The sequence below is a fragment of the Ambystoma mexicanum genome, chromosome 4p (genome assembly GCF_040938575.1).
Source record: "Ambystoma mexicanum isolate Mex_15411 chromosome 4p, UKY_AmexF1_1, whole genome shotgun sequence".
Lineage (NCBI taxonomy): Eukaryota > Metazoa > Chordata > Amphibia > Caudata > Ambystomatidae > Ambystoma > Ambystoma mexicanum.
In genome coordinates this window covers 736,838,294-736,864,962 of record NC_090927.1, presented here as the reverse complement: position 1 = coordinate 736,864,962, position 26,669 = coordinate 736,838,294, and the positions used below count along the sequence as shown (strand labels likewise).

The 26,669-nt window shown below is 48.9% G+C and overlaps 1 protein-coding gene across 2 annotated transcripts in view; it reads left to right on the top strand.

Annotated features, from left to right (window-relative positions):
• PHIP (pleckstrin homology domain interacting protein) overlaps nucleotides 1–26,669 on the top strand; it is a 2,101,228-nt gene that overhangs the window by 145,436 nt on the left and 1,929,123 nt on the right. The window lies entirely within an intron of this gene.

The following is a 26,669-nucleotide window of genomic DNA, read 5'->3' as shown; positions in this document are numbered from 1 at the left end:
CCCTGTACCCATGATCCCTCACGCGTGTAGGACCCTGAGATTGTTTTATTCCGCCATACTAGTCGGATGCATGTTGCGGAGTTCCCTTGGCCCTTAGTTACAATTACCGTTAAATACTTCCCCTTTCACTTCACACCATACGCCGAAGATAGACGAAGACAACTGTTGAGGATTGCCACGATGGACTTCGTGCCTTGGAAGGCCTCTGTCCTCGGCCCTGTACAGTAGGAAGAGTGTGGGTGGTCATACAGGCTTCTTCCCACCTGTTTTCCTACATATACCTGCCCGCTGCCATTTTGTAACATATGGAGAATACTCCATTCAAATTCTGTCCAAAGTGTAACAGGAAGGTTCCCTGGGTAGACGAGCACAATACGTGCAATCTGTGTCTCCCACGAGACCATCCCGAGGCTACCTGTCGAGCTTGCAAGCTCTTCAAGCCGAAAACCCTTAAAGACCACTCAACAAAACGCTGGGCCCACTACGCCAGGCAGCTAGAGGCCATAGAAGTGTAGGGGACATTCAGCGATGGCAGCAACGCTGTCGAAATGGACAGCGAGCGCAGAGGGGTGACTTCAGACTCCCACGCGCAGGCCCCCGACCCCGAAGGACTGGCCGGCGGCCACGTTGTGGGGACAACACCTGGCGGCAAAAGCGCTACACATACTACCTCCACTAAGCACATCTGCCCCGGCTGCGACTCGACACACGTGTTGAGTAATAAGCAACCAAGAGCCGTCCAACGAATCTGTGTCCTCTGGGCGTTCCCGTTCGCCTCATGACAAAGGCCAACCGCCTTCGGTTGACAAAGGTGTCGCACTATCAATAGTCCCCGAGGCCCGACCGTCTGACGATTCCGCCCTCTATCCTACACAGCCAAGACACGTAGCGTCTACACCCGAGATTCAACGTCCTTCCTCGAATACCACCTCCGAATCTCGACGCGAGGCGTCAAATCCCTCAGAGGCCCCTAAAAAAAAAAAGTGGGAAACACTCCTCTAGTCATGGGAAGGGGAATAAACAACATATTTATCTTCAGAACACAATGTTCATAAGGAGAAGCAGACCCTAAATCAATAGAGAAGTCCAAGGTATCAAATCCTACCACTAAGGTTAAACTCATTCCTCCCACTGCTCATGATATGGGCACTGATGAGGAACCAGAACATGTTGTGATTCCTAGCTCCAAAGAATGGAACTCAGCTGACATTGATAGGGTAATGAGAAAGATGTAATTTATGGCTGACTTCTATGAAAAGGACCCTAATTATTTTCATAGTTACTCCAACACCCCTGCTACCTCTGCCCCTTCGGGGTGTAAGGCAATTCCTAGTTCCACTCAGCCCCCTGCTAAGAAACTCCGCTCTGACGCCCCGACTCAGGGCTTGGTCACAGACTCCTTTAGGGTTGAACCCTACCACCCTGATTCATATTGTGATGAAACAGAATCACAATTGGTCGATGACCAGACATGGGTCTCTTATTATGGGATTGATGAGGACCAGGAGGAGGATGAGGCTGAAGCCTACAATCTTGACTCCCCGATTCCTAAATGAGGATTCCTAAGTGATTCTTGAATATCATGCCCCATATCACTAGGTGAACCCCCGGTTATAACCAGCCACCCGCAATTTGCATTGCCTCACCCTAGCCAGACATCATAGCGAAGTAAGGGAAGTACACGGTACCAGTTAACTACACCAACTACCATGTGCAGAAACCTGGCCTCCCTGACCCTTCTAACTATAATCATGGCCTTTGTCACCTACAACTTTAGCCCCCCTACAGACAAACTTGAGACTTAGGGCAAGACTACCTTGTATATATGAACCCAAAAGAAATAGCACAAACCATACTGTTAGATCCGCAACAATACAGACACACTTGGATAAGCAAACTCAAGCCACGACACGCTTAACCCCGACCCCAAATCCCATTCACTTTCACAAAAAGAAACACCTGAGTCAAAACAAGTACACAGACAAATCTGCAAGCCATCCTATTCCCAAGAATACCTCATCTCTCACTGGATCCCTTATCAATGCCAGATCCATGGTAGCCCTTGCAACTGAAATTGCTGACATACTAAACAGCAGCATTGACCGCCTTGCCGTAACAGAAACCTGGCTTCACGAGGCAGCAGGACCTTCCTTGATGTTAGCCGTACCTGACAATTACCAGATCCACAGAGTAGACCGACCGAATGCTAAAGGCGGTGGCCTACCCACCATCGCTAAAACCACTTTGCCTATCGTGCTCACCACCTCACCTCCCTGTGCTTCCTGCGAAGTACTCTCAGCAAAATTGCAACTCTCCAATAACCGCACGCTAAACATTCACCTGATCTATAGGCCCCCAGGTCCCTTGGGAACCTTCGAAGATGATCTTACCACCCTCATAGCGAACAATACCCAAAATCATTCGCAAACGCTGTTGCTGGGCGACTTTAACATCGGCTTCAATGAGACAGACAACAAAAATGCCCTTGCTATAACAGCCATCCTAAATGACCACGGCCTTACCCAAAAAGTCCTCTCCCCTACACATGCTAAAGGTAGAACCCTTGACTGGGTATCTGAACTTAATTGCAACATAGTCATCTCTGACATCACCCCTCAACCATGGACCGACCACTATCTAATCCATTTCACTGCCACACTTGACCTCCTCAGCCCTAAAATTATCAAAATGATACCACCTCTCCCCACCAGAAGCAAAAAAGATATCACTACAGAAAAATGTATCCCCCTCCTCCTGCCTACTATCAATGGCCTGAAGGACAATACTGACCCAGACACCCTAGTAGACACCTTTAATAAAGCTATGTCCCACGCACTAGATACTATTGCACCTCCAAAACTATGCAAAGCCAAACAAGAAGTCCACCTCAATGCTTGGTTCACCCCCCAACTTAAGGACCTTAGGAAGCAGAAACGTAAACTCCAAACTATCTGGCGTAACTCGCCTACCGACGGCAACAAAGCTAATTTAACCCAATTCACCAAATATTACAAGTCAGAAATTATCAATACAAAAAAAACGTATTCAATGACAGAATTACCATTGCCAAATCTAATACCAAGGAACTTTTTGCCATCCTCCGGGAAATGGAATCTCCCATCCAACCAACTGACACGGTCCCCAAGGACAAGATATGGTGCACCAATATACAGAATGCCCTATCGAATAAAATTTCCACCCTTCAACTTAAAATAACTAATAGAAAGGACGCCCTCTCTCCTACTGATCAACAAGCACCTCTAGTGACTGAACCCAATACTATCCCCCCCTTTTAGCTTCAAACCTATCTCCATCATCGACATTGTCCCCCCTTTTAGCTTCAAACCTATCTCCATCATCGACACTGAAAAGGTTATCCTCTCACTGAAGCCTTCCAACTGCAAGGGCGACAGCTGCCCAGCTCAAATAATAAAGGACGCAGCCAGAGATTAAGCCCCATTCATCTCGAAGCTCATTAACTCCTCCTTCAAATCCAACACAGTGCCAGCCAACCTAAAAGAATCCTGGGTCCTCCCCCTTCTTAAAAAAACAAACCCTTGATCCATCCATCCCGACCAACTATAGGCCCATCACCACTGCACCTTTCCTACTAAAAATTATCGACAGAGTAGCCTATCTCCAAATTCAAGACTACCTAGAAGCTAACCATCTACTAGGCTCGCGCCAATCGGGCTTCCGCCCTCTCCATGGCACTGATACAGCCTTGTTAGATCTTAAAACTAAAATGGAGGAATTCAAGGATAGTGGGAAACTAGCGTTGCTACTCCTACTGGACTTGTCAGCAGCTTTTGATTTGGTGGATCATGCAGTCTTATGCAACCACCTTAAGCTTGCTGCCAATTTCATAGGAGAAGCTATAGCATGGGTCCAATCCTTTCTAGCCAACCGGACCATGAGTATTTTCCACCTCCACCTGTGCCGATCCCATCCAAATTACATGTGAAGTCCCACAGGGCTCCTGTGTCTCACCCACCATGTACAACATTTTCACCAAGCCATTGTTCGACAAGTTGGACAGACTAGGCGTCACCTACACAAATTATGCAGATGACACCCAGATCCTCATACCCCTTTCAGGCAACTATGGAGTGGACCTGGCTTTGGTGAATAAAATTTACATCCTCATTCAGGCATGGATGGCCACCCATGGCCTCTGCCTGAACGACGATAAAACGGAAATCCTGCTCCTCGGATCAGACCATAACCTAAACTCACCCCGGACTATGCCTCATTTAACATCGACAACAATACCATCAAGGTTATGCGAGAGGTTAAAACGCTAGGTTTCTACCTCGACTCAGCTCTCACCCTCAAAAAGCAAGTGAACTCCCTCGCCTCTACAACCACTTACACGTGTAAACTTATCCGTGCTGCCAGACCCTTCCTGTCCAGTGTTAGCTGCCTCACCTTGGCCAATGCCCTTGTCATGTCCAGACTGGACTATTGCAACGCTTTATACTCGGGTGCAAATAAGTCGGTTATTGACAAACTCCAGAGATTACAAAATAACGCTGTAAGAGCAGCTTTGAACATCCCACGCAGAGAGCATATTTCCAAATACCGGACTGAGGCCCACTGGCTAAAGATAAAGGACATAATCCTTCTCAAAACTATTTCTCTCACATCCAAATGCCTTAACAATCAAGCACCCTCCTACCTAGCTGAAACAATTAACTGGAGACCCTCTAACCGATTGACCGAGATCTGCCAACACCTTCGTCCCCAGATTCAAACTTACCACGGTGGGTGGATCTAGCTTCCCAGTCAGAGCTGCACAATCATGGAACACACTCCTACCTGACCTTAGACGCCCACTACCCTACACTAGATTTAGATCTAACGCTCTTATGGCTACACAACAACGATATGTAACGATAGTCACCCTTAACCAACTGACCACATTATATATTTGTTAAAATGATATTCTTCTGCGCTTACCTATCCTGATCCTATATGTACTGTATCACCGGTTTCATTTGTTGTAAGTTACCACTGTTTTGTAATAGCCTGTGCCAGGCATTGTAACTAAGTTTCGAGTCTACTTGTACTGTTGCGCCCAGCTGCCCACGGGCTTGGAGCGCATTACTAAATAAATAAACAAACAAACCCCCTGGTACATGACTCACCTGTTGATAATCAATCTCTCCTCAGTGAGGTACTGGCTAACGAAGCTACCTATTTTCATATCTACACACAAGGTGTCCAAGAAGACATGGATTTTGCGGAAGAAATCCTAGGAAACAAGAGAGCCATTCTTTACTCAGGCTATCCCTCTGTTAAAATCCATTCAGTGTAGGATTGATCCCTTGCTGGTAACCCATAATCTCACTCGAGTGGTTAACCCACGAGTTGAGTATTGTTCCGGACCGCACCCTCCGATTCCCCTGTACGTTAGGGGCCAATTAAAACCTGATTCCCTGGTAGTAACAACCAACAGAAAGAGGGCAGGTACTCTGCTTGCTTCTTGGAAACACCTCCTGATAAGGAGAGTAAAAGACTGTACGCTTTGGGTAGAAAGGTTGCCTCCACCTCTGCCTATCAAGCAAGGATTGCCAACAGTGCTACCCTTTTGGCCAGCTACAATTGCTATCAGTGGGAAGAGGTATCTGCTTTGATATCCTCCGCACCCGAACCTTTAACGAGTCACTTGGCTCAACTGGCAGCAGATGGAAGATCTGTTATCAGGCTGCATGCTAAAAACAAACTTTAATGCAGCAGATAATGCTGGAAGCTTAATCGCTGAAGGCACTGTGATTAAGCGTCATGCTTGGCTGAGGCAGTCAGGGTTCAAACCTGAAACCCAAGCAACCCTTATAGATATGCCTGTGGAGCCGAACCTTCTATTCGGCAATGCAGTGGAGGAAGCTTTAAAGACTGCACAGGATGAATACGAGAACCTAAAATCTCTAGGTCAACTCGCCAATAAACCATCTGGACAGAGGAGCAACAACCATTTTCGCCGCTTTCGGGGCCACTGTTCCCAAAGGGGTTCAAACTATTGCCAGAATCGGGGAACCTCATGAGGTAACAATCGATCCGAATCCTCACAGGGCTTCCCCAGAGGGCAGCGCATGGGCCGCACTAGGGGTAGAGGCAGCCCCGCCAGAGGTGGTACACCACCCAACAAGCAGTGACGTTCCGCTTCAGATCCCCTTCCATGCGTCCCCAGTAGGGGGCACATTTCCACCTTCACCCACGCATGGGAGGGGATCACTTCGGACATATGGGTGCTGTCCAGTGTTCGAAGGATACTGCAGAGAGTTGCTAAGGCACCCCCACGACCATCCTCCATGACAGAAGGTACACTCGCTGGAACATCAGAAGATCGCCGTACTGCTAGCAAAGGACGCCATAGAAGTCGTCCCAGTCAACCAGGTAAACGGGGGGTATTTATTCAACCTACTTCCTTGTGCCAAAACAAATTTGGCAATGCGCCCAGTATTAGATTAGCGACCTGCAAACAAGTATGTCAAGCCACAAAAATTCTGCATGACTACTCTACAAGAAGTAATCCCTCTACTAAAAAGGGGGAACTACATGACAACATTGGAAATGAAAGATGCCTATTTTCATATTACAATGTTCCAGCGCACAGAAGATTCTTGCATTTCAAGATGGACAACCAGCACTACCAATGCAAGGTGCTGCCCTTTGGAATAGCCTCGGCTCCAAGGGTATTCACCAAGGTACTGGCAGTGGTGGCGGCGCACCTATGCAGGGAGGCAATCACAGTGTACCCTTATCTGGACGACTGGCTTATTACAGGAGAGTCCCTGTTAGGCAGAAACCTGTGCAGTTCCCTTGGGGAACACTGCAAAAGATTTAAGACTACAGGTATAGCAGTAAACCCACTTGGTAGCAGTCCGCACCACCCAGATTTACCTGGTAGCTGTGGCTGAGCAGTCAGACCTCCCTCAAGAAGAGTTAGGCAGTATGCAAAGTATACACAATATGTACTCAGACACAATAGCACAAGCAAACACTGACCAGAGCTTGGTTTCAAAAGTATATAGTTATTTATTTATAAAACACACATAAGTTGAAATCACTCTAGCAAAATATAGTAAAAACACTTCAAACACAGTTATAATGAAAGCAGTTCCAACCCTTACTCCTATCTAGACAACTCTAAGTTAACACCACATAATTAAAACAGAGGTGAGCGCTTAACGTTAGATGACACTCTAGTAGGTTCAAGAAAGGGGTAAAAAGAAACAGGAATGGGTTAAACACACCACTCTAAGGTCCAGAACACTTGCAATAGACTCAAAGAAGCACAAAGTCACAGGTGAGCAAAAGTCACTAGGCAGGGCCCACTCTTAGAGTAGCCGGAGCGAAAATGTGCCCAAGATCACACTGTTGTTAAGGATTCAAAGTCTTGCAAAGAGTTAGAAAGAGTTTAGAGTGGCTTAAAAAGTTTAGCCAGGGTGTCCCAGGCACTCCCAGGTTCGAAAGCCGGGGGCTAAATCTACCCCGTACAGTCGGTGGCAAGGGAAGCCAGACGGAACACGGTACCTTAAGTGGAAAGGATCCTCCAGCGGTGGCAGTTGTTCCAGGCAGTGGCAGCAAGGCTCGACGTCGGTCAGGGGAGAAGAAGTTCTCGCTGAAGAGCAGAAGAAGAAGGTCGTTGCACTGCCCGGGAAGAAACCAGCCGCGGAGTCCTCCGGTTAAAGGGTTGTACCGACTTTCGTGGTTGGGGTAAAAGGTGGTGGGGTTCCGGTTGCCGGGGTGCTTGGCACTGGCAAGGCGGCCACGAGATACCTCGAGAAGCGAAAAGAAGGCGAAAACTGGTTGTCCCCACCAGTCAAGGGAAGGAGCCACTCCGTTAAGAGTTCTCCTCGGTCGTCGGGAAAAGTGGTGAGACGGTTCAGCAGGGCTCCACCGGGTGGTGTCGTCGAAGCAGGTCGGCTCAGCTCTTCCCTCGTCGGATTCTTGGTCCTGTGGCGACTTCTGAAGTTCCAGTCCCCAAAGCCCTGCTTTTATGCAGCAAACCCCCATTCACCCAGCCTAGCTGTCACTCAAACATGCTAAGTGGTGAGCCGGCCGGCTCACCACTTGGGCCAATCAGGACGGAGTGCGACTTGAGTTACCAAGGTAACTCAGTCCAGGGTGCCTAACTCCCCCTCCACCCCTCCTAAGTACCCCAGACAGAGTGGCACCACTTTGGAGGGCTTCTGTGGAGAAGCCCGCCAAAAGTGGAACAAAGGGCTCCACTTTGGGTCAGAGTTACAGAGGCGAACGCCAACGCCATTTTAGAATCAAGTTTTGGCAAAAAGTCCCAACCGGAGTTATAATAATAAATATATAAACCGGCGGTATGTTTAAGGCTACCGTAAATAAATAATTAAATGTGTTAGCCTAAAACAATGGGAAATCCCATAGGGAAATATTCGCGGTCGAATATAAAAAGTAGTTTCCACTGCCACCAGCCAAAACTCGATCAGGGGGGACGGAGACGTGCCCCCTCGACTAACAGACCCTGGGGCAATCGAATTGCCCCAGCCAGTACGTCCACAATATGATGGTTTGTACTGGTTCTGTTCAGGATTCAAGACTAGCAAAGTCTTTGGTGACTTTACATGCCCTGGGAGACAGTAGTCAGTCCCAGGGTATGGAGTCTATGTTGGGGAGTCCCTAGGACACCCCTGGGTCACGGCACAGAGGGTGCTGTGTAACCCACATCACAAAAATACATGAGGCCCTATGGAGTAAAAGACCCCATAGCCCATTCAACACCAGGTTTAACCAAGAAAACACACTTCAATATGTCCAAGAGTGAGGGTAAAAGAGTCTCACTCTTGGCAGGAGAAAAAAAGAAACCCCAGAAATCCAGCAAAGCTGCTGGGGGACTCACTAGGTAGGGAAATTCAGCCTAAACAGAGAATTCTCCCTAACAGTCCCCCTGTTATGATTAGGGAAACCACCAGAAACCTTGTAGTGTGCCGCAAAGAAGTCGTTTATTTAAGTATTACAGCACGACCCCCGGGAGGGACTCGACAACCGTCCACAGCAGCCTGTCTTCTCTGCTTTCTCTCCCTTGGAACCTGGCACCTCTGGAAGTTGAGGATCCACGTTCCAGACACACAGGCAAATGATGACATGGGAACATTCTGATTATACAGTGAACGTGGACAACATGTCTCAATATCATAAAACATTACAAATTACTTTTCATTTAACATATCTTATACATCCTAACACCTCCTTCCTTTCCTTGAACTAACAATTTAAAACAATGCCTGAAGTTGGCCTGAAATACATACACAGGACATGACGTGAACTAAAGTAGAATTTTGAAAAGTAACTTGTCATGACTGTTTTCTCAAGATGATACCTATAGAGAAACAGTATACTAATAGCAGTATACATAACCCTCTTCAGCAGATCCATCACTCCCTTCCATTGACAAACTTAACAATTGCTACTCTCTCCTTGTTCCAGATACCTCCTCCTCTGACCAATACTGAGGAGCCTAAATCTTTCACCACTTGTTTAGGTTCAGAATACAAAGATGTTCCTTTGCGAACCTTAGTAGGCAATTTGATCTTGATCCAATCACCCTCGTTAATCTTAAATTCCCTACAGCAATTTCTCTGATCATATCGTTCTTTAGATTTAACTCCCGATTCAAACATTCTACTTCTCACGGTTTCCAAATCCACACCAACCATCTTGGATTTTCCCATCCACCCTGGGCATAAATGTGAATTCGGTTTCCTACCTCTCAAAATCTCAAAGGGGGTTAATCCCGTTACACTATGAGGCGTGATTGGTCCATACTGATATGCCCTTCTCTATGAACAGACCTTGATAAGGCATCCGCCACTACATTGACTTCACCACTAATGTGAATCATGGTAAATTGCAGACCTTGAAGAGCTGTGACCCACTTCATAATACGTCTCGATACTCCTTCCAGCCCACCTTTGGTAAAAATACCAACCAATGGTTTATGATCAGTACAGATCACAAATTCCCTCCCCCACAGGAACCTTTTGAACTTTTCAACTCCCCAGATGCAAGCAAGAGCTTCTTGCTCAACCACAGAGTATCTACTTTCAGGATCTTTAAGTGACCTTGAGGCAAATGCTACAGTGTGCAGACCCTCTGAATCTTCTTGCATAAGAACCGCACCTATGCCATAATCACTAGCATCTACAAAAAGTAATGTGCGTTTCCCTTCTTCAAATGTCTTTAGAATAGGAGCATTGATTATGGACTTTTTTATCATTTCAAACTCCTTCTTACAGTCATCACTCCACTTAAACATCACACCTTTGCGAGTGAGCCTTCTCATATGTCTTGACATGTCTGACAAACCCTTAATGAATTTGCCATAGAATTCAACTAGCCCCAAAAACGACAACACATCTGCTTTTGATTTGGGATCTTCCGTCTTCCTTATGGCTTCAATAGCCTCCTCTTTGGGTTTGACTCCCTCAGCAGTGATCTCATGACCTAAATAAACAACTTTACTTGCTCTAAATGTACACTTTTCTGATGGTATCGTGAGACCAGCTTCTCCTAATATATCTAACACCCTTTTTAATTGTCTATCATGCTCCACCTCATCACTGCCACACACAAAAACATCTTCTTGGTAGTACATCACCCCTTTTTCTCCACCAAGTAACCTGTACATGATGCTCTGAAATACACTTGCAGCAGACACTAAGCCAAACGGCATGCGTACACATCTAAATAGACGGCTGGGAGTGATAAATGCTGTAAGATCTCTAGAATCAGGATGCAACTCAATCTGGTGATAAGCAGATTTGAGATCTAAAATTGAAAATATTTTGGATCCAGAGACGCCTACAAGCAAGTCATCTATTCTGGGTAATGGAAATCTATCTGCCACCACCATACTATTGAGATGTCTTAAGTCAATGCATATCCTCAAAGATCCAGAGGGTTTTCTGACTACCACGATGGGACTCACCCATTCCGAGGAATCAATTCTCTCAATAACTCCCTCATTCTCCATTCTCTTTAATTCATTTTCTACACCCTCCTTGAGTGCCAGAGGAATAGTGCGCAACTTCGCGATCTTAGGAACTGCCCCTTTTTTTAATCGTATTTTATGAACAAACCCTTTCAAACATCCAAGCTTATGTTCCTCTTCATTCAATTTCTCACCACTTACTGTTAAAACCTGTTCAGGATGACTTGCTTCAAGTCTAATTTTTAGCTCAGGTTGATCACTCCACGACAGTAACTCTCCCCCTTTGCTGGCAACATAAATAGTGGTAGTGGCTTTCCTATCCTTAAACTGCAGATCAGCGTCAAAACATCCTATAATTTCTATGGGCATATCACCATATGCATTCGCCTTGATTTTATTTTCCCATAAGGTACAGCAATTGAATCTCTCTTTCCACACCTGCACCCCTATTAATGTATAATCCGCCCCACTATCCATAAGCATCGATATTTGTATCCCATTAACCAATACTATGGCGTAAGGCTTTTTCTTCTTCACTTTCCCATCAATGGCATTCACCATAAACACCACTTCTCTACCACTTTCGATACAATCATCATCCTCATTATTCACACTAACGTCAAAAACTTGACTTGAATTGGAATTAAAGTTTTTTTTTTTTTTTTTTTTTCCAAAATTATTTTTATTGTTTTCAACATAACAAGTCATGTAGAGGTTAAGATCATTGCATGTATGTCGACTTGTTAGAACATATAGCTAGGAGAACATTACTTTGCATGCTTTAGTCTTAGCTAGTCTTGCGTTCTCTTCAATAATAAGGACAAAAGAAATAATAACAGTAGCAACTACAACAGGATGGGGGGAAGAAAGGGGGGGCAAGAGACAAGGAGCAATTTTCGCAGGGAGCTGTTTTCAAACAAGAACAGGTTACTGTCTATTTCGCCAAGGAGACTATTTCAAGGGTTCGAGGTGGGGCTTCGCTAGATTACGCCAGGGTGCTTTAGTGTCGGGTCTTCCAAGTCAGGGGAACTCGATTGGTCGTTCGTGGCACTTCGGAGAACTGGAGGAGCTCAGTTGCCTGTCTGGCTTGGAGCTGTGCTTTCTTTTTCAGTCTTGGGTTTCCATCCAGCGTAAGTTAGGTGGCTGCCTTGCCACCCCAGGGAATTGCCGCCCATAGTCCAGAAAGGGCGCCCATGTGCGTTCGAATTTGGGTTTATTGCCTGACCTAATGGATGTGACTTTCTCCGCTGCGGCGATTTCCCAGCACTTAGACCACCACATCTGTGTGGATGGACCCTCCGGGTTTTTCCAGAGTCTGGCGATAGAGATCTTGGCGGCTGTTAGGAGATGGGAACATAGGTCCGCCAGGTTGCCGGTTAGAGGGAATTGGCCATCTCCTGTCGACCCCAGTAGCACAATCCCTGGGTCCCAGGGGATGTTGAGTCCGGTGATTGTCTTGATTTGTTCCAGGATGTTTTCCCAAAATAGGGTGGCTTTGGGGCATGACCACAAGAGGTGAAATAGAGTTCCGCGGTCCGGGCACCCCCTCCAGCATTGCGCTGGGATAGCCGGGTTGCATTTGTTGAGGAATGACGGGGTTCTGTACCATCTGTAGCAAACTTTAAACGCACTTTCTTTGTTCGTCACACATTTCGAGCTTTTCAGAGCACGGGACCAGATGTGCTGCCATTCCTCCAGCTCAATTGGTCTCCCTATGTCCTCTTCCCATTTCACCATGTATGGTTCTTTTTTTTCGGGATCTGTTCTGTCTAGAATTTTGTACAGGGCTGATATTTTCCCCTTAGGGGGGGTTGTCAAGAGGGAGTGTTCCAATGCTGTTAGCTCCCTGCTGCTTAGTTTCCTAACCTGAGGATGCGACAGCCAGTGCCTCAGCTGGGAGTAGCGGAACCTTTCTGTTTCCTGGATCTTGAACTTTGCTTTACACTCTTCGAAGTTCAGGGGGAGGCCGTTTTCGAAGAAATCAGAGATAGTTTCTAAGCCGCCGGCTCGCCACTCCGTGAACTGGTTTGGTGTGATTCCGGGGGAGAAGTCGGGGTTGTTCCAAATTGGCGTAAGTGGACCCATTGTGCTCCTGCATTTCCACCGGCGTGCAGCCGCCCTCCAGCTGGCGACTGTGTTTCTTGTTGCTGATAGGGGGCCCAGGTCCCTGGCCCCCTTGGGCTCCCTGGAGTGGGGCAAGGATTCCAGTGGGGTCTGACACCAATCCTCCTCCAGAGTTAACCACCGGGGTCGGTTGGTTGGAAGCTTCCAGGCAAAGGCCGGGGCTAGTTGGGCTGCAAGGCAGTACCTTGACACGTCTGGGACCCCTAGGCCGCCCAGGGCGGTGCTTCGGAGCATTATGCGCTTTGGGATGCGGGATTTCTTTCCTTCCCAGACTAGATTCAGCACCTCTCTTTGCAGTTTCTGCAGGGCCTTTTCCCGGATCGACACCGGCAGGGCTTGGGCGTGATATAGCAGCCGTGGCGTGAGATTCATTTTTATCGCAGTCGTTCGGCCAAACCAGGAGATTTCCTGTTTTTTCCAGCGGTCGATGTCCTTTCTCAGGTCTCTGAAGAGTGTCGGGAAGTTGGACTTGTACAGCTTCTCAGTTTTATTGGGTATCTGCACCCCCAGGTAGTTGAAGCTGCTTCCGGCCCAAGGAATTTGGAACCCCTCTTCGAGATAAGCCTTGGTCTTTCTTGGGATGTTTATGCCCAGTGCGGTGGATTTGGAAATGTTTATTGTGAATCCCGATGCTGCTCGGAATTCTTCGAGCGTTTGCCATAGGGCTCTTATTGACTCTTCCGGGCTGGTGAGTGTGAGGAGCACATCGTCCGCGTAAAGCGCAATTTTGTAGGATTCTTTCTTGTGCGTTAGGCCTGATATTGATGCGTTTCGGCGGACCCTTTCAGCGAATGGTTCCATAGATAGGGCAAATATAAGTGGGGAAAGAGGACATCCCTGTCTCGTGCCTCTAGTTATGTTTATTCTGCTGGATTTAGTCCCGTTGAGGCGAAGGTTTGTAGAGGGTTTTTGGTAGATGGCCAGAACCCATTTTGCGAAGTTCGGGCCAAAGCCGAAGTGCTCTAGTATGTTCCTAATATAGCCCCAGTCGAGCATGTCGAAAGCTTTATGCGCATCTAAGGAGAGGACTGCCAATTTTGTGCCCAGTCTGTTCGCCGATTCGATGATGTTGATGGTTCTGCGAATGTTGTCTTGGGTACCTCGGCCCAGGATGAATCCGGTCTGGTCCGGGTGAATGAGCTCCGGGAGGAAAGGGGATAGCCTATTTGCTAAGATTTTTGCAAATATTTTCGCGTCGTTGTTTAGGAGCGAAATGGGCCTGTACGATGAACATTGTGTTTGGTCCTTTCCTGGTTTAGGGATCAGCACTGTTATTGACTCGTTCATGGAGGGGGACGTGAGGCCGGTGGACAGGAATGAGTTGAATAGGTTTGCCAGCTGTGGGACTAGCAGGTGAGCGAATTTTTTGTAGAATTTTGCTGAAAACCCATCCGGGCCAGGTGTTGTGTTCTTCAGGTGGCGGATCGTCTCGCTAACTTCCTCCTCTGAGATAGGGCCCTCTAAGTTCACTAGGGATGGAGGTGGCTGTTTCTTTGGTACTGGGGTCAAGAATTGGGTGATGGCTGTGGTGGCTGTCGGGGGCCCTGCCATGATTTCCTCGTGGTGTTGCACCATTAACCCGAGTTTTTCGGGGTCCCGGTGGAGTAAGGTGCCGTTCCTGTCTTGCAGTGATTGGATATGGTTCCTGGTCTGAAGCTTTTTCAGTTTGTATGCTAAGAGTCTGTTCGCTTTGTTACTGTTCAGGTAATAGTATTGTTTGGTATAAGTTAATGCTTTGGCGGCTCGGTCCGCCAGGTGGATCTCGAGCTCTCTTTTCGTTTTTTTAAGTTCTTGGTGCGTTGTTTTCTTGTAACAGGCCTTGAGTTTGTCTTCCAGGGCTGTGAGTTTTTGCTCGAGCTTTTGTTGCTTGAGTAGGTTTTGGCGCTTGAGTCTGGCTGTTAGGTCCATGGCGACCCCTCGAATCACCGGTTTCATGGCATCCCACACCATGGCTGTTGAGGAGTCGGGGGTTGTGTTCTCAGAGAAGTAATTCCGAATTGCCTCAGCGAGGTCCGAGCTAGCCGATCTATCTGTCAGGATATAATCTTGCAGTTTCCATTGCCTCTGGGCAGGTTCCGGGGCCCCGTGGATAGACACCACCATCGTGACTGGAGCATGGTCCGATATTGCGATCGGTCCGATTTGAATCCTCTCCACGCAGGGGGCCAGGTTATTCGTGGCGAGCAAGAGGTCGATGCGTGAATAGCCTTTGTGCACGTGCGAAAAGAAGGTGTAGTCCCTATCCCCTTGGTTGTGGAATCTCCATATGTCTATTGTTTCGGTTTCCCGCAAGAATTTCGCCAGGGCGAGGGATTTGCAGAAGTCCTCCCTTGAGGCTGGAAGCGTCTTATCCATTGTCGGATCCGGGGGGAGGTTGAGGTCCCCTCCGATTATTAGGCAGCCTTCTGCGAAGGATGTGATGATTGGAAGGAGGCTAAGGAGGAATTGGTCTTGTTCTTTGTTTGGTGCATAAGCGGCCACCAGGGTGATCGGTAGCTCCACTAGGAGACCTTTCAGGAGTAGGAATCTGCCCTCGGGGTCTCTTTTGATGGTGATCTGTGTTAGTGGGAGATCTCTTTTTAGTAGGATAGCTACGCCTCTCTTTTTCTGTGTGGCTGAGGCGAAATAACGTTTTGGATAGTGCCAAAATCTTAGTCGGCTTTGGTCGTCCGCAATGAGATGGGTTTCCTGACTGCAGACAATATCAGCTGCTAGTTGGTCTAGTTTGTGTTCCACTGCTTTTCGCTTTCTGGGTGCATTAAGCCCCTGCACGTTCCAGGTTGTGATGGTTAGGGTTTTGTCTAGCGAGCCCATCTTTTGGATTTCGTGTAAGTCGGTTCAGATTGTTCCTTGAAGCTCTCTTGTTCCTTGTTCCTGCGTGGCCAAATTCTCCGTTCTTTCCTCTTTACAATGCTGTCCTCCGCCCCTCGTCCCCCCCCAACCCCCCACCCCCCACCCATCAAACCATAACAAGGTTTCCGGGCCAGCCTTCAACCAACGGGGCATACGGCCGGACCGGTATGTGAATTCGGCATGGAGGCAAACTTTGCCTCTTCCTTTGGCCAGTAAATGTTCAGGATAAGTTTAACTGATTTGAGCACTGTAGGCATCTCGAGGAGGCTCGGCTCCCCCGTCAGAGGGGCAGAGAGCTCGGTCAGGGGGGAGCTTGTGTTTTCCGTATTCTAGGCTGCCCCTTTAGCGGTTGTTGTCCCTTTTGAATTTGCCCACGGGACCACGGGGTCTACGGCGGCTAGGTACCTTGGTCCAGGCTCTGGTGGATTCCCCGCGGGTACCTCCGGGGACCTCGGCAGCGTTAGGGGGAGGCCCCTCTTCGCTTTCCGGATTCATGAACCTCTCGGCCTCTTTGGGGGAAGGGATAGACCAAGATCTGCCCTCCCAGGTGAAGAGTAAAGAGGTGGGAAAGCCCCAACGGTATGTTGTTTTTCGTTCGCGCAGCCACTCGGTTAGTGGCTTAAGAGCCTTCCTTTTCGTGAGGGTGGTCGCCGCTAGGTCCTGGTATAGGGATATTTCGGCGTCCCGGAAGAGAATTCGGGCGGAACTTCTGGCTTCTCGCATAATTTCTTCCTTTACTCTATAGAAGTGGATTCTTGCTAAGACATCAGGCGCCAAATTTGCGTTTTGTCTAGCTCTGACTCTGTGGACCCTATCCAGTTCCAGAGGGGCTCCGTCTGGAAGCGTTATAATGAAGCGAAATAAGTCGTTGACATAGGAGTTGAGCTCCTCGTCGGAGACCGAACTCGGGATTCCCCTCAGGCGGATATTGTTACGTCGAGACCTATTTTCAGCCTCTTCTTGTTTGTTCTCGAGGGACTCACATCTGGCCTCGAGAGCGGAGAGTCTATCGGCCCCCTCCCCGATCTCAAAGTTCTGTTCGCACAGGGTGGTTTCTATTTCTGTTGTTCTGGTTTCGATCTCGCCCACTCTCCCATCCAGGGACGCAATTCTGTCTTTCAGTTCCTCCGTCCCTTTCTGGTATTCCTTGGTTATGGCGGAGAGGAGCTCCTGTAGGTCGGCTTTAGTCACCGCTTGGGCTGTGGACCCCCCGTTGGGTTCTTGAACGGTTCCCCCCATGTCACTGCGGTCTCCTTTCTTGTTCTTTTCACCCGTGTTAGTGGACAGCAGTGTCGCGATGTCTGTTTGTTTGGACACTTTCGGATTTCTGGACATTGTTTCTTGTGGAATACTCCGGGGCCCGACCCACTCGGGGGTAGAGTGTCTGTTATAGAGCACCTGGGCCTCTCTCCGGGCCCCCCTTACGCCGCCTCTACAGGCCAGCCAGTTCAAGTTTCGGAGCCGATCCTCGGAAGGACTGCGTCTAGGTGGCTGGTTTGGTCATCCCTGGGGTGCTAGGATAGGCCGGAGGGGCAGGGAAAGCCCTGCAGTTGCGGCAGGTGCCGCCTTACCTTCCTCCAGGAGCGTTCTTCGGGCTCCACGCCCCCGGGAGGTCGGCAGGCTGAGCCTTTCAGTCTCTTTTCCACAGTTCAGGGCTGCGAGGGTCTTCCCGCCTCGAACCCACCAGGCCGTCGGATGGGGGGGGGCCACCTTCTTTTCCCCTGCGTTTGATGGGGCCGGCTGGGCTCTCCGCCTGCTGAGCTGCTCCGTGCAGGTCTGGGGCGGAAGGAGTGTCGGCAAGTCCCCGGAGGAAGGCCGGAGGAAGGCCGGAGGAAAGCCGGGACCCGCGTCACAGAGTTCGTCCGGGGAAGTTGTAGGGTTTAATCGGCCCTCCGGTTGCCCGCTGCTCCTCCGGGTCTCCCGACGACGGCCAACAGCTATAGGGGGGCGGGCGCGGGCCCAACTATGCAGGGGTGGCGGGAGATTTGGGTCCGCCGCGGGAGGGGGGGGGACTTCAGCTTGTTTCCGTGTTCGGCGGAGTATCGTGCGGGCCCCTCGCTCGTCGCCACTCCTCCCGGCAGCCCCCCGAGGGGTGGGTGGCTGTGGGTGTCGCGGGGCTCAGCAGGACTTGTACCCCGGCTCTCGGGAACTCCGGCGGAGGGGAGATCCCGCGCCGATGATCCTCGGGCCGGGCTCGGCTCACGTCTCCGCTATCAGGTGGTGCAGGCAGTGCTACCAGTCAGGCTCTTCCGGGAGGGTCCACGGTTGTGTGCTTCGGAGGGGGAGGCTCCCTTAGTTCCAAATCCGCTCGTACATCGGAGGTGCTTTCGTTATGTCGGGCCACTGTCCGCCATCTTGGCTCGCCGCGCACCTCGGAGTCTCCTACTGGGAGAAGACGGGCCCGACACAATCCCCACTTCGAACTGCTGAAATTAAAGCATGAGCAGCCCGAGCCTCCGGGCTTTGCAGGGTAACACTTTCCTTCGCCTAGTCTTGCTGTTTACTGGGGCATTTTAGGTAATACTCGCTCGCGGCCGGGAGCTCTCACCGGACCCGACCGTTCACCATGGCGCCAAGCCACGCCCCCGGAATTAAAGTTTTTACAACATTTGGCAATGTGGCCCCTCATGCCACAATTATTGCATATAATGTGCACTGCGAAACAATCCTTGTCAGATGCCACATGTGAGAAACTCCCACACCGGAAGCATCTCCTTGTCGTGGAGTCTGTTTGTCATAGCTTCTCTAAAGCCTCTGGAGGAATTAGACTCTCTGGTAAAATTTCTGTTGTCTTTAGCTGACCATTGACGATTCCAACCTTTCCCAACTGGTGGTTTACTCTCTTGTCGATCCTCGCCTCTTTTCCCAAACTGCATCTGTCGCTTTGGGAGTCCTGAACTCATCCTCTGAGCAACCTTTGATACTTTCTGAACTGCACCCTCACTTTCCTCCAACTTGGGTTTCTCATTGTTTGAATGATTGTCTGCTTGGAGTAACTTTATACATTTATCGGTGTGTTCCACCATCTTTGCAATCTCTATAGCTCTATCCAAAGTGGGGTCTTTCTCCTTCCATAGCTCTTTTCTAATGTTATCATTGTTGCATTTGATCATTAATTGATCACGTATATGTTCTTCCTGACAGTGATTGAATCTACATTTCACCGCCAATCCCCTCAGAGCCGTAATAAAATCTTCTATACTCTCTCCATTCTTCTGGCCCCTGGTGGGAAATTTGTACCTCTCGAGAATAATGTTTTCCTCTACTTTATAATGTTTGTCCAATTTGGCTAATGCCTTCTCATATGGGCCTGCATCTGGCATATCTATGGGTTCTGGTAATTTTCTCAGAACTTCCTGACCTGCTGTCCCAAGTCAATGAAACAACAAAGCTTCTTTACGCTCATTAGAATAGTTGGGACCAAAAACTGCTAACGCATACTTGTGGAAGCCTTCTTTCCAGTCTACCCATCGTACTCTGGGTTCCCCAGGTAGTGGTAGGAAAAACACTGGAGCCGGTACGTTTGCCATGACCCTGCGTGATGTCAGTGGCTGCAGTCACTAAGTTGTGGTACGATTGATTTAATCGACATACATCCCTCAAACACACCTGTATATTAAATGTATATCATTTGCAAACTCACCAGAGATGTTAGAGTATGTGAAATCGTCTGCCGTTTGGCCGTTTTGCGAGGCTCGCAAAGTCCGTTAGAGCGTGCAAGATCGCCCGACGTCCGGCTGGTTACCAACCACTGCTAGCCGGCTCACAATGCGGCGATGAACATTCCGCTGTGCCGAAAGTAATCTTGATTTGCATACATCAAATATGGCCAACACGCCCTGTGTGCACTCTCCTATTGCTGCGTGTTGACGTGTCAAACACGGCGCTCGTCACGCCGTAAGGTCCGCTTTTCAATCGCTGGCTTAGGGCTGGTAGAAGTAATTCCGCTGAAGTCGCGTCACTGGGTCCTGCCTCGGAACATCAGCAGTGCGCGTAGAATCGAGCAACAGCGCCACGTTGGGATACACGCGCAGTTGTTCCAGCTTCAAACATAAACACTGCGCGCTGGCCACTTTTCCACCGCTCCGCAGAAAATGTTAAATGAATGTAAACATTGCCGGTACCTGTATTAAAAACAGTTCTCCTCATGTGGCTCTCGAGAAAATGTCAATGCGTGGCCGCTCACAGTTAATTTATGATCCGTAGCCTTGCTCGCTAGGATCGGGCCGGGGGTCGTCTGAAAAATCCATTATCCTCGTCGCCAGCTGTTATGATTAGGGAAACCACCAGAAACCTTGTAGTGTGCCGCAAAGAAGTCGTTTATTTAAGTATTACAGCACGACCCCCGAGAGGGACTCGACAACCGTCCACAGCAGCCGGTCTTCTCTGCTTTCTCTCCCTTGGAACCTGGCACCTCTGGAAGTTGAGGATCCACGTTCCAGACACACAGGCAAATGATGACATGGGAACATTCTGATTATACACTGAACGTGGACAACATGTCTCATCTCAATATCATAAAACATTTCAAATTACTTTTCATTTAACATATCTTATACATCCTAACACCCCCCTAATTTGCAGACTAAACATCCAAAGAACAATCAACCTCCTCTTCCAGTTGGGCTTCTCAATCAACAAGAAAAAGTCAAGCCTGGTGCCAAACACCTCAAAACAGTTCTTAGGAACTGTCCTAAGTACTCAAGAGGTATTGGCCTTTCCATCAGAGGAAAGAATTCAAAATTTGTTGCTGCAAATTCCTCAATATCAGGCCGGTCGCCAAATAAGGGTGCGCAAAGCTATGCGTTTGCTAGGCATGATGGCATCTTGCATTTACCTGGTTCCCCACGCGTGCCTGCGCATGCGACCCATGCAGGAATGGTTGGCGAAACAGTGGCCTCAAGCAAGTGGTTGGTCGGACGATCAAGTGGTCGTTTCGCCAACACTAGTACAGAGTCTTCGCTGGTGGACAAGAGAAAATCTGACTAAGGGGAAACCTTTCTACGATCCAGAGGTACAGGGTGTTGTCACAACAGACTCCTCCCTGGCAGGGTGGGGAGCTCACTACCTTCACCACACAGCTCAGAGTCTCTGGTCGCACACAGTGGCTCAGAACCACATCAATCTGCTAGAACTTCTGGAAGTCTTCATAGCAGTTCGAGCATTCAAACCCCTCCTATCCAACCAGTCAGTACAGACCCTAGCAGACAGCACGACTGCAATGTTTTACTTCAACAAACAAGGGGGCACTCGTTCTCCCAATCTGTCCAAGCTTGCCCAGAAAATTTGGAAATGGGCACTCAAACTGAAGATTTACCTGTCATCCCAACATGTTCCAGGGGAACTAAACGCGCTAGCAGATGCTCTGAGAAGAGATCCCCTCCCAGAAGAACACGAGTGGCGACTACACGAAGAGGTCGTAGGAGACTTCTTCTCTCAGTGGGGTTTCCCCACTATAGACCCATTCGCCACAAGCGAAAACAGGCAATGCCCAGACTTCGTATCCAGGTTACCCCAGCAAGGCTCCCAGGGGGACGCCCTATGGATGACTTGGTCATGGATATTTGCCTACGCTTTTCCACCAACCCCTCTTATGAGGAAGGTGGTGAACAAGATCCACAGGGAACCAATGACACTCATCCTGGTAGCTCCTATGTGGGCGAGACAACCATGGTATCCACACCTACGCAAGCTCGCGGTGTGCAACCCATCAAACTCCCGTGCCAGTACAACCTACTCTCCCAGCACGAGGGCCTAACAGTGCATCCTCAACCCAACTCAATGAACTTGGCAGCATGGCTCCTGAAGTAGAGTTTGGACATCTCAGTTTACCTCAAAGATGAATGGATATCTTGAAGGAGTCAAGAAAACCAAACACGAGGCACTGTTACTAGTATAAATGGAAATGATTTGTAATTTGGTGCCAGAATAAGCAAATCGACCCCGTTGATTGTACTCTTTCTAGTGTGGTCACCTATATGCTCCACCTACTGGATGCAGGGTTAGTGTTTAACTCACTTAAAGTACACCTGGAAGCTTTATCAGCCGACACCACTTCCCATAACAAGGTGTCATGGTGGAAGGTGCCAGTTCTCCAAGCATTTATGGAGGGGGTAAAAAGACTCCACCCTCCAATTTCTAACCATACACCAGGTTGTGACCTTAATTTCTGGTACTTGCTAAGCTCATGGGACCTCCCTTTGAGCCCATGCACAAATGTAGTCTGAAATTCCTGACTTCTAAAACTGCCTTCTTAGTAGCCATCGCCTCCATAAGAAGGGTCAGTGAAATTCAAGCTCCGTCAGTGCAGGATCCTTTCTTTACTATTCATAAGGACAAACTGGTTTTACGCACTCACCCTAGGTTCTCACCGAAGTTCATTTCCAAATTCCATGTTAACCAGTCTATTGAGCTACCGGCCTTCTGCCAAGAACCCAAAAGCTCTGCTGAGGTGAAACTCCACACACTAGATGTGAGGATGGCGGTCCTCTACTATGTAGACAAGACCAGACCGCTAAGAAAGACAGAAGAATTCTACCTTTCCTCTCCTTCACGCACAAAACACTCACTATCATTGCCCTCATCATGTCGAGAATCGACTATGCAAACAGCCTCTACCTCGGAATACCAGAATACCTCCTGAAGAAACTACAACGGATCCAAAATGCAGCAGCAAGACTACTCAAACTATCCAGAAGAGACCACATCACTCCTGCCCTAAAAACACTACACTGGCTCCCTGTAAAACATTGCATCACCTTCAAAACAATGTGCATAACGCACAGGGCAATCAGCGGACAAGGAGCAGAACTCCTACAAAAGAAAATAACAATCTACAAACCAACAAGACCCCTCCAGATCAAGCAAGGAAATCCGCCTGGAACTTAAACCATATCTTAAGAAAAAACTTGGAGGCACCTCCTTCTATCACTTAGCCGCAAAGACCTGGAACAACATCCCAAAAGAAATAAGAAACACAGAAGATCACCTAAAATTCAGAAAATCACTAAAAACCTGGCTCTTCAACACCACAGACTCAAACTGAAAACCGAAACAAAGAAAAAGGATGACTAAACGGGAAAGGACACGGACAACCCCAGAACTGACTGGGAAGCTCCCACAGCACCTGGATGGTTGACTACGGACAGACGATAACGCAGGCGACGCACATGGAGACCAAGTCAACTACCCCAGCCAACCCCACTCAACATCTTACCTGCCCTTAGTTACCACCAGGTACCACAGTGTTGTGGATTTGTAGAGAAATTGACAACCACCACACTATCTGAGTTGTTGACATTGACGGGTGCACTGGCCATAGGAGTATGATGGGAGGACAGGTGGGACTATGAGAGAGCCTGATAGAGGTGGGGGCCAGATGAGAAAGGGACCTTGAATGCCAGACGGGCCCAGATCCGGACAGAGGCGCATCAGGGGACACTACGCAAGCCCCGCCCCTCAATTCAGGATAGAAATGCCAACTAACCAACTCCACTAACAATTTCACTCTCTGCATACACCTCTCAAACTCCAGACCAAACGCAACCAAAAACCTACAGCATAACAAACCGCACAAACTTCACTACATTGCAAGAACAAAACAAAATTCACACCTAGACTCACACAACAGTACATGACGACTAATGGCTGCAAACACCCCATGCCCAGCCAACAGACCCACCGGGCTGAGGCCGCCAACAGCACATCACTGCTCTCTTCCACTTTTCCCGCTTCCCCCACACTAACTCGACCTCCCCTCCTCTTTCAGAGTGTGCAGGGGACCACTCCGGTGGTAATAGTGCACGGTACAAATATCCTTTAACATTAACATCAGCTGTTCGTCTCCATAGCCCCAGGCAGAGAAGGAGATCGCATATCTAAGAATGCCATCTCTAGGTGGATAGTCGGATGTATCCAACTGTGCTATTTCTTTTCAGATGAAACACTGCCTTTTACGCCAAGGGCCCACTCTACAAGAGGTACTGGAGCCACTCTGACTTTCATTGCAAATGTACCCCTTGACCGCATTTGCAAAGCAGCTACATGGAGCTCTATTCACACCTTTATTCGGCACTACTGCATTGACACTCATTTGAAGACAGTTACTGAAATGGGACAAGCAGTTCTAAGACATTTGTTCGCTCATGACCTTTCTCACATCCCACCTTCTTCTAACACTGCTCTCTAATCTATGCACAGCATGTGATCGAAGCAGATTACACAAGCCTCAGAAAGGATACATTACTCGCCGTAATCGCATTTCTGATCTTTTTATCTGCTTAGATTCACATGCGCCCGCCCTTCCTCCCCTCTCGGAGAAGGTGCATGGATGTGTATAGTCTTATCTATCTTACCTGCTTGGATACTCTGTACTCACGCTACTCCTCGTGCTTTACGGAAGGCCCTTGTAGTCCTAGTTGTGTCGAATGTGGGGAGGCAGTGAGTTCCACAGTGTTGGTGCCATGCTAGAGAAGGCGGTCCCTCCAATCCTGGCTGAATTGGAGGCAGGAATCACCTGCAGGAGGGCTGTGCTAGACCTTGGGTTGTGCTAGGAGGTAGGGCATAATCTTTTCTTGTAGATATGTCAGGCCGGTCTTGTGTACTGCTCAGTGGGTGATGCATAGAATTTTAGAATTTTAAATGTGGCCCTTCGTCCAATAGGGAGCCAGTGAAGGGTGCGCCGAACAGGCGAGATGTGATCCCTTCGTCGCAGTGCAAGGAGGAGTCCGGCGGCAGCGTTTTGCGCTCTTTAGAGTTTAAGTTAGGAGGTTGATGCACCCAGATAAATGGAGTTTGCATTGTACAGTCTGGATATGACAATGGACATAATAGCAGCCAGTCTGTTGGGATAGGTGAGGTAAAGGAAGATGCGTCTCAGGAGTCTGAGGTGGTAGTGACACGATATGGATACATCATTGAACTGGTGGGACAGGGTTAGGCCTGAGTCCATTGTGCAGCCAAGGTTTTTGACTATGTTGGAGGTAGGCGGGGGAGTGCCGAGGGAGAGGGGCCATGGGAGTGGTTGCGGGAGTAGAGCTACGTTGCTTTACACCATGTTCTGTTTTTCCAGGGTTCAGAAGGAAGTGTTTCTTGCATTCCATAGGTCTATGTCTCTGAGGCAAGTTGCTAGGTTGGGTTGTGGATAGAAGCTTGTTTTGGGGCATCTTCGGATAATTTGGGTATCGTCAGCGTAGTTATAGCAGGTGAGGTTGTGTGCATGGATGATCCCTGGCAGGGTGGTCAAGTAGAGCTGAGAGGCAAGCTCCTTGGTGTACACCAGTGTTCACGGGGCGAGTGGTCGAGAGAAAAGGGGGAAGGAAGGGGATTTGTTTCCTGTTGTTGAGGAACGAAGTAATCCAGTTGAGTGCAGAGTCTCTGATTCCTAGGGCATGGAGTTGGTCGAAGAGGATTGAGTGGTTAATGGTGTCAAAGGCTGCACATCCATCAGAATCTGCCAAGACTTTGAGGTTATCCCGGATCGCGATCAGAGTGGTTTCTCTTCCATGGCGCGGTCAGAACCCTGATTGAGCCCGATCCAGTAGGTTGTTGGATTCTGCAAAATGGTTGAGCTGAGAGTATGCAGACCGGTCGATGAGTTTTGCCAGGAATCAGGTGTTGGACATGGGCCTGTAATTCATTGGCTGGAGGGGGTCGCGAGACGCTTTTTTCAGAAGGGGTTTGACAAGCGCTACTTTGAAAGGTTCTGGAGAGATGCCAGAGGTGAGGTGGTTGTTGAGTAAGGACCTTGCTTGTTCTGCGCAGGTGGAAGAGAAGATTTCTTTGAGAGAGGCAGGACAAGGGTCCAGGGCGGGGGGGGGGGGGTGACCCGGAGGGTCTGCTGCTGAACAGTAGTTTCAGGAACTCCTCGCTCGAGATGGGGTTGAAAGAGTTGAATTATGGCATTACGGGGGTCAGAACAGTAGAATCTCAGAGCGGGTGTTGGGCAGGCCGTGAGGATGGAAAGGTTGGCATTAAGGCTGGCCATCCTGTCCAGTGCTGTTGTGGAAGTGTTGGTAGAGGGAGTCGCAGAGCATTTGCGTGGACGTGGTCGGGGCAATGGTGCATGCAGGCTTTACAAATTCGTTGATTATCCTGTGGAGCTCTTTGCTGCTGCTGCGGCAGTACAAGATTATTTTATTGTAAGCTTTTTTGGATCTCAGATTTGTAGTTATGGTGATGGAGGGCAAACACAGACTTGCTTTGAGGGGTTTTGGATGCACGCCATTTGCATTTGAGAGAGTGATTTTTGGCTTTTGAAAACCTTGTGAGGCGTTAACCATTTGGGGGAGTGTCCTATGCGGGTGGCAGCAGGGTTGGAGAGGGCGAGAGGAAGTATTGATTCTTTAAGTCGGGAGTCAAAGGATTCGATTGGTAAGGGTCTATCTGAAGCTGGGCGTGCTGGTAGAGTGTGTAGCAGGGCTTCAGCCAGGTTAGGTAGGATAGTGACTTTGTTCCAGCATTTGTAGTTGTGTGGAGGCAGGGTGTGCTTTGACTGTGGGGGCGGCGTGCAGACAGAGAAAGTAATGGCTGAGTGGTCTGTCCAGCTGAGGTTCTTGGGACTGGATACAGGGACCAGGTTGGTGGAGCTGAAGATTGCATCGAGGGTGTGGCCGCCAGTGTGGGTGGGACATGTGGTATGCTGGGAAAGGTTGCAAGCCTCCAGACTGTCAACTAGGGGTTGGATCATGCAGTTGTTGGGCACATGAAACCAGATATTAAAGTCCCC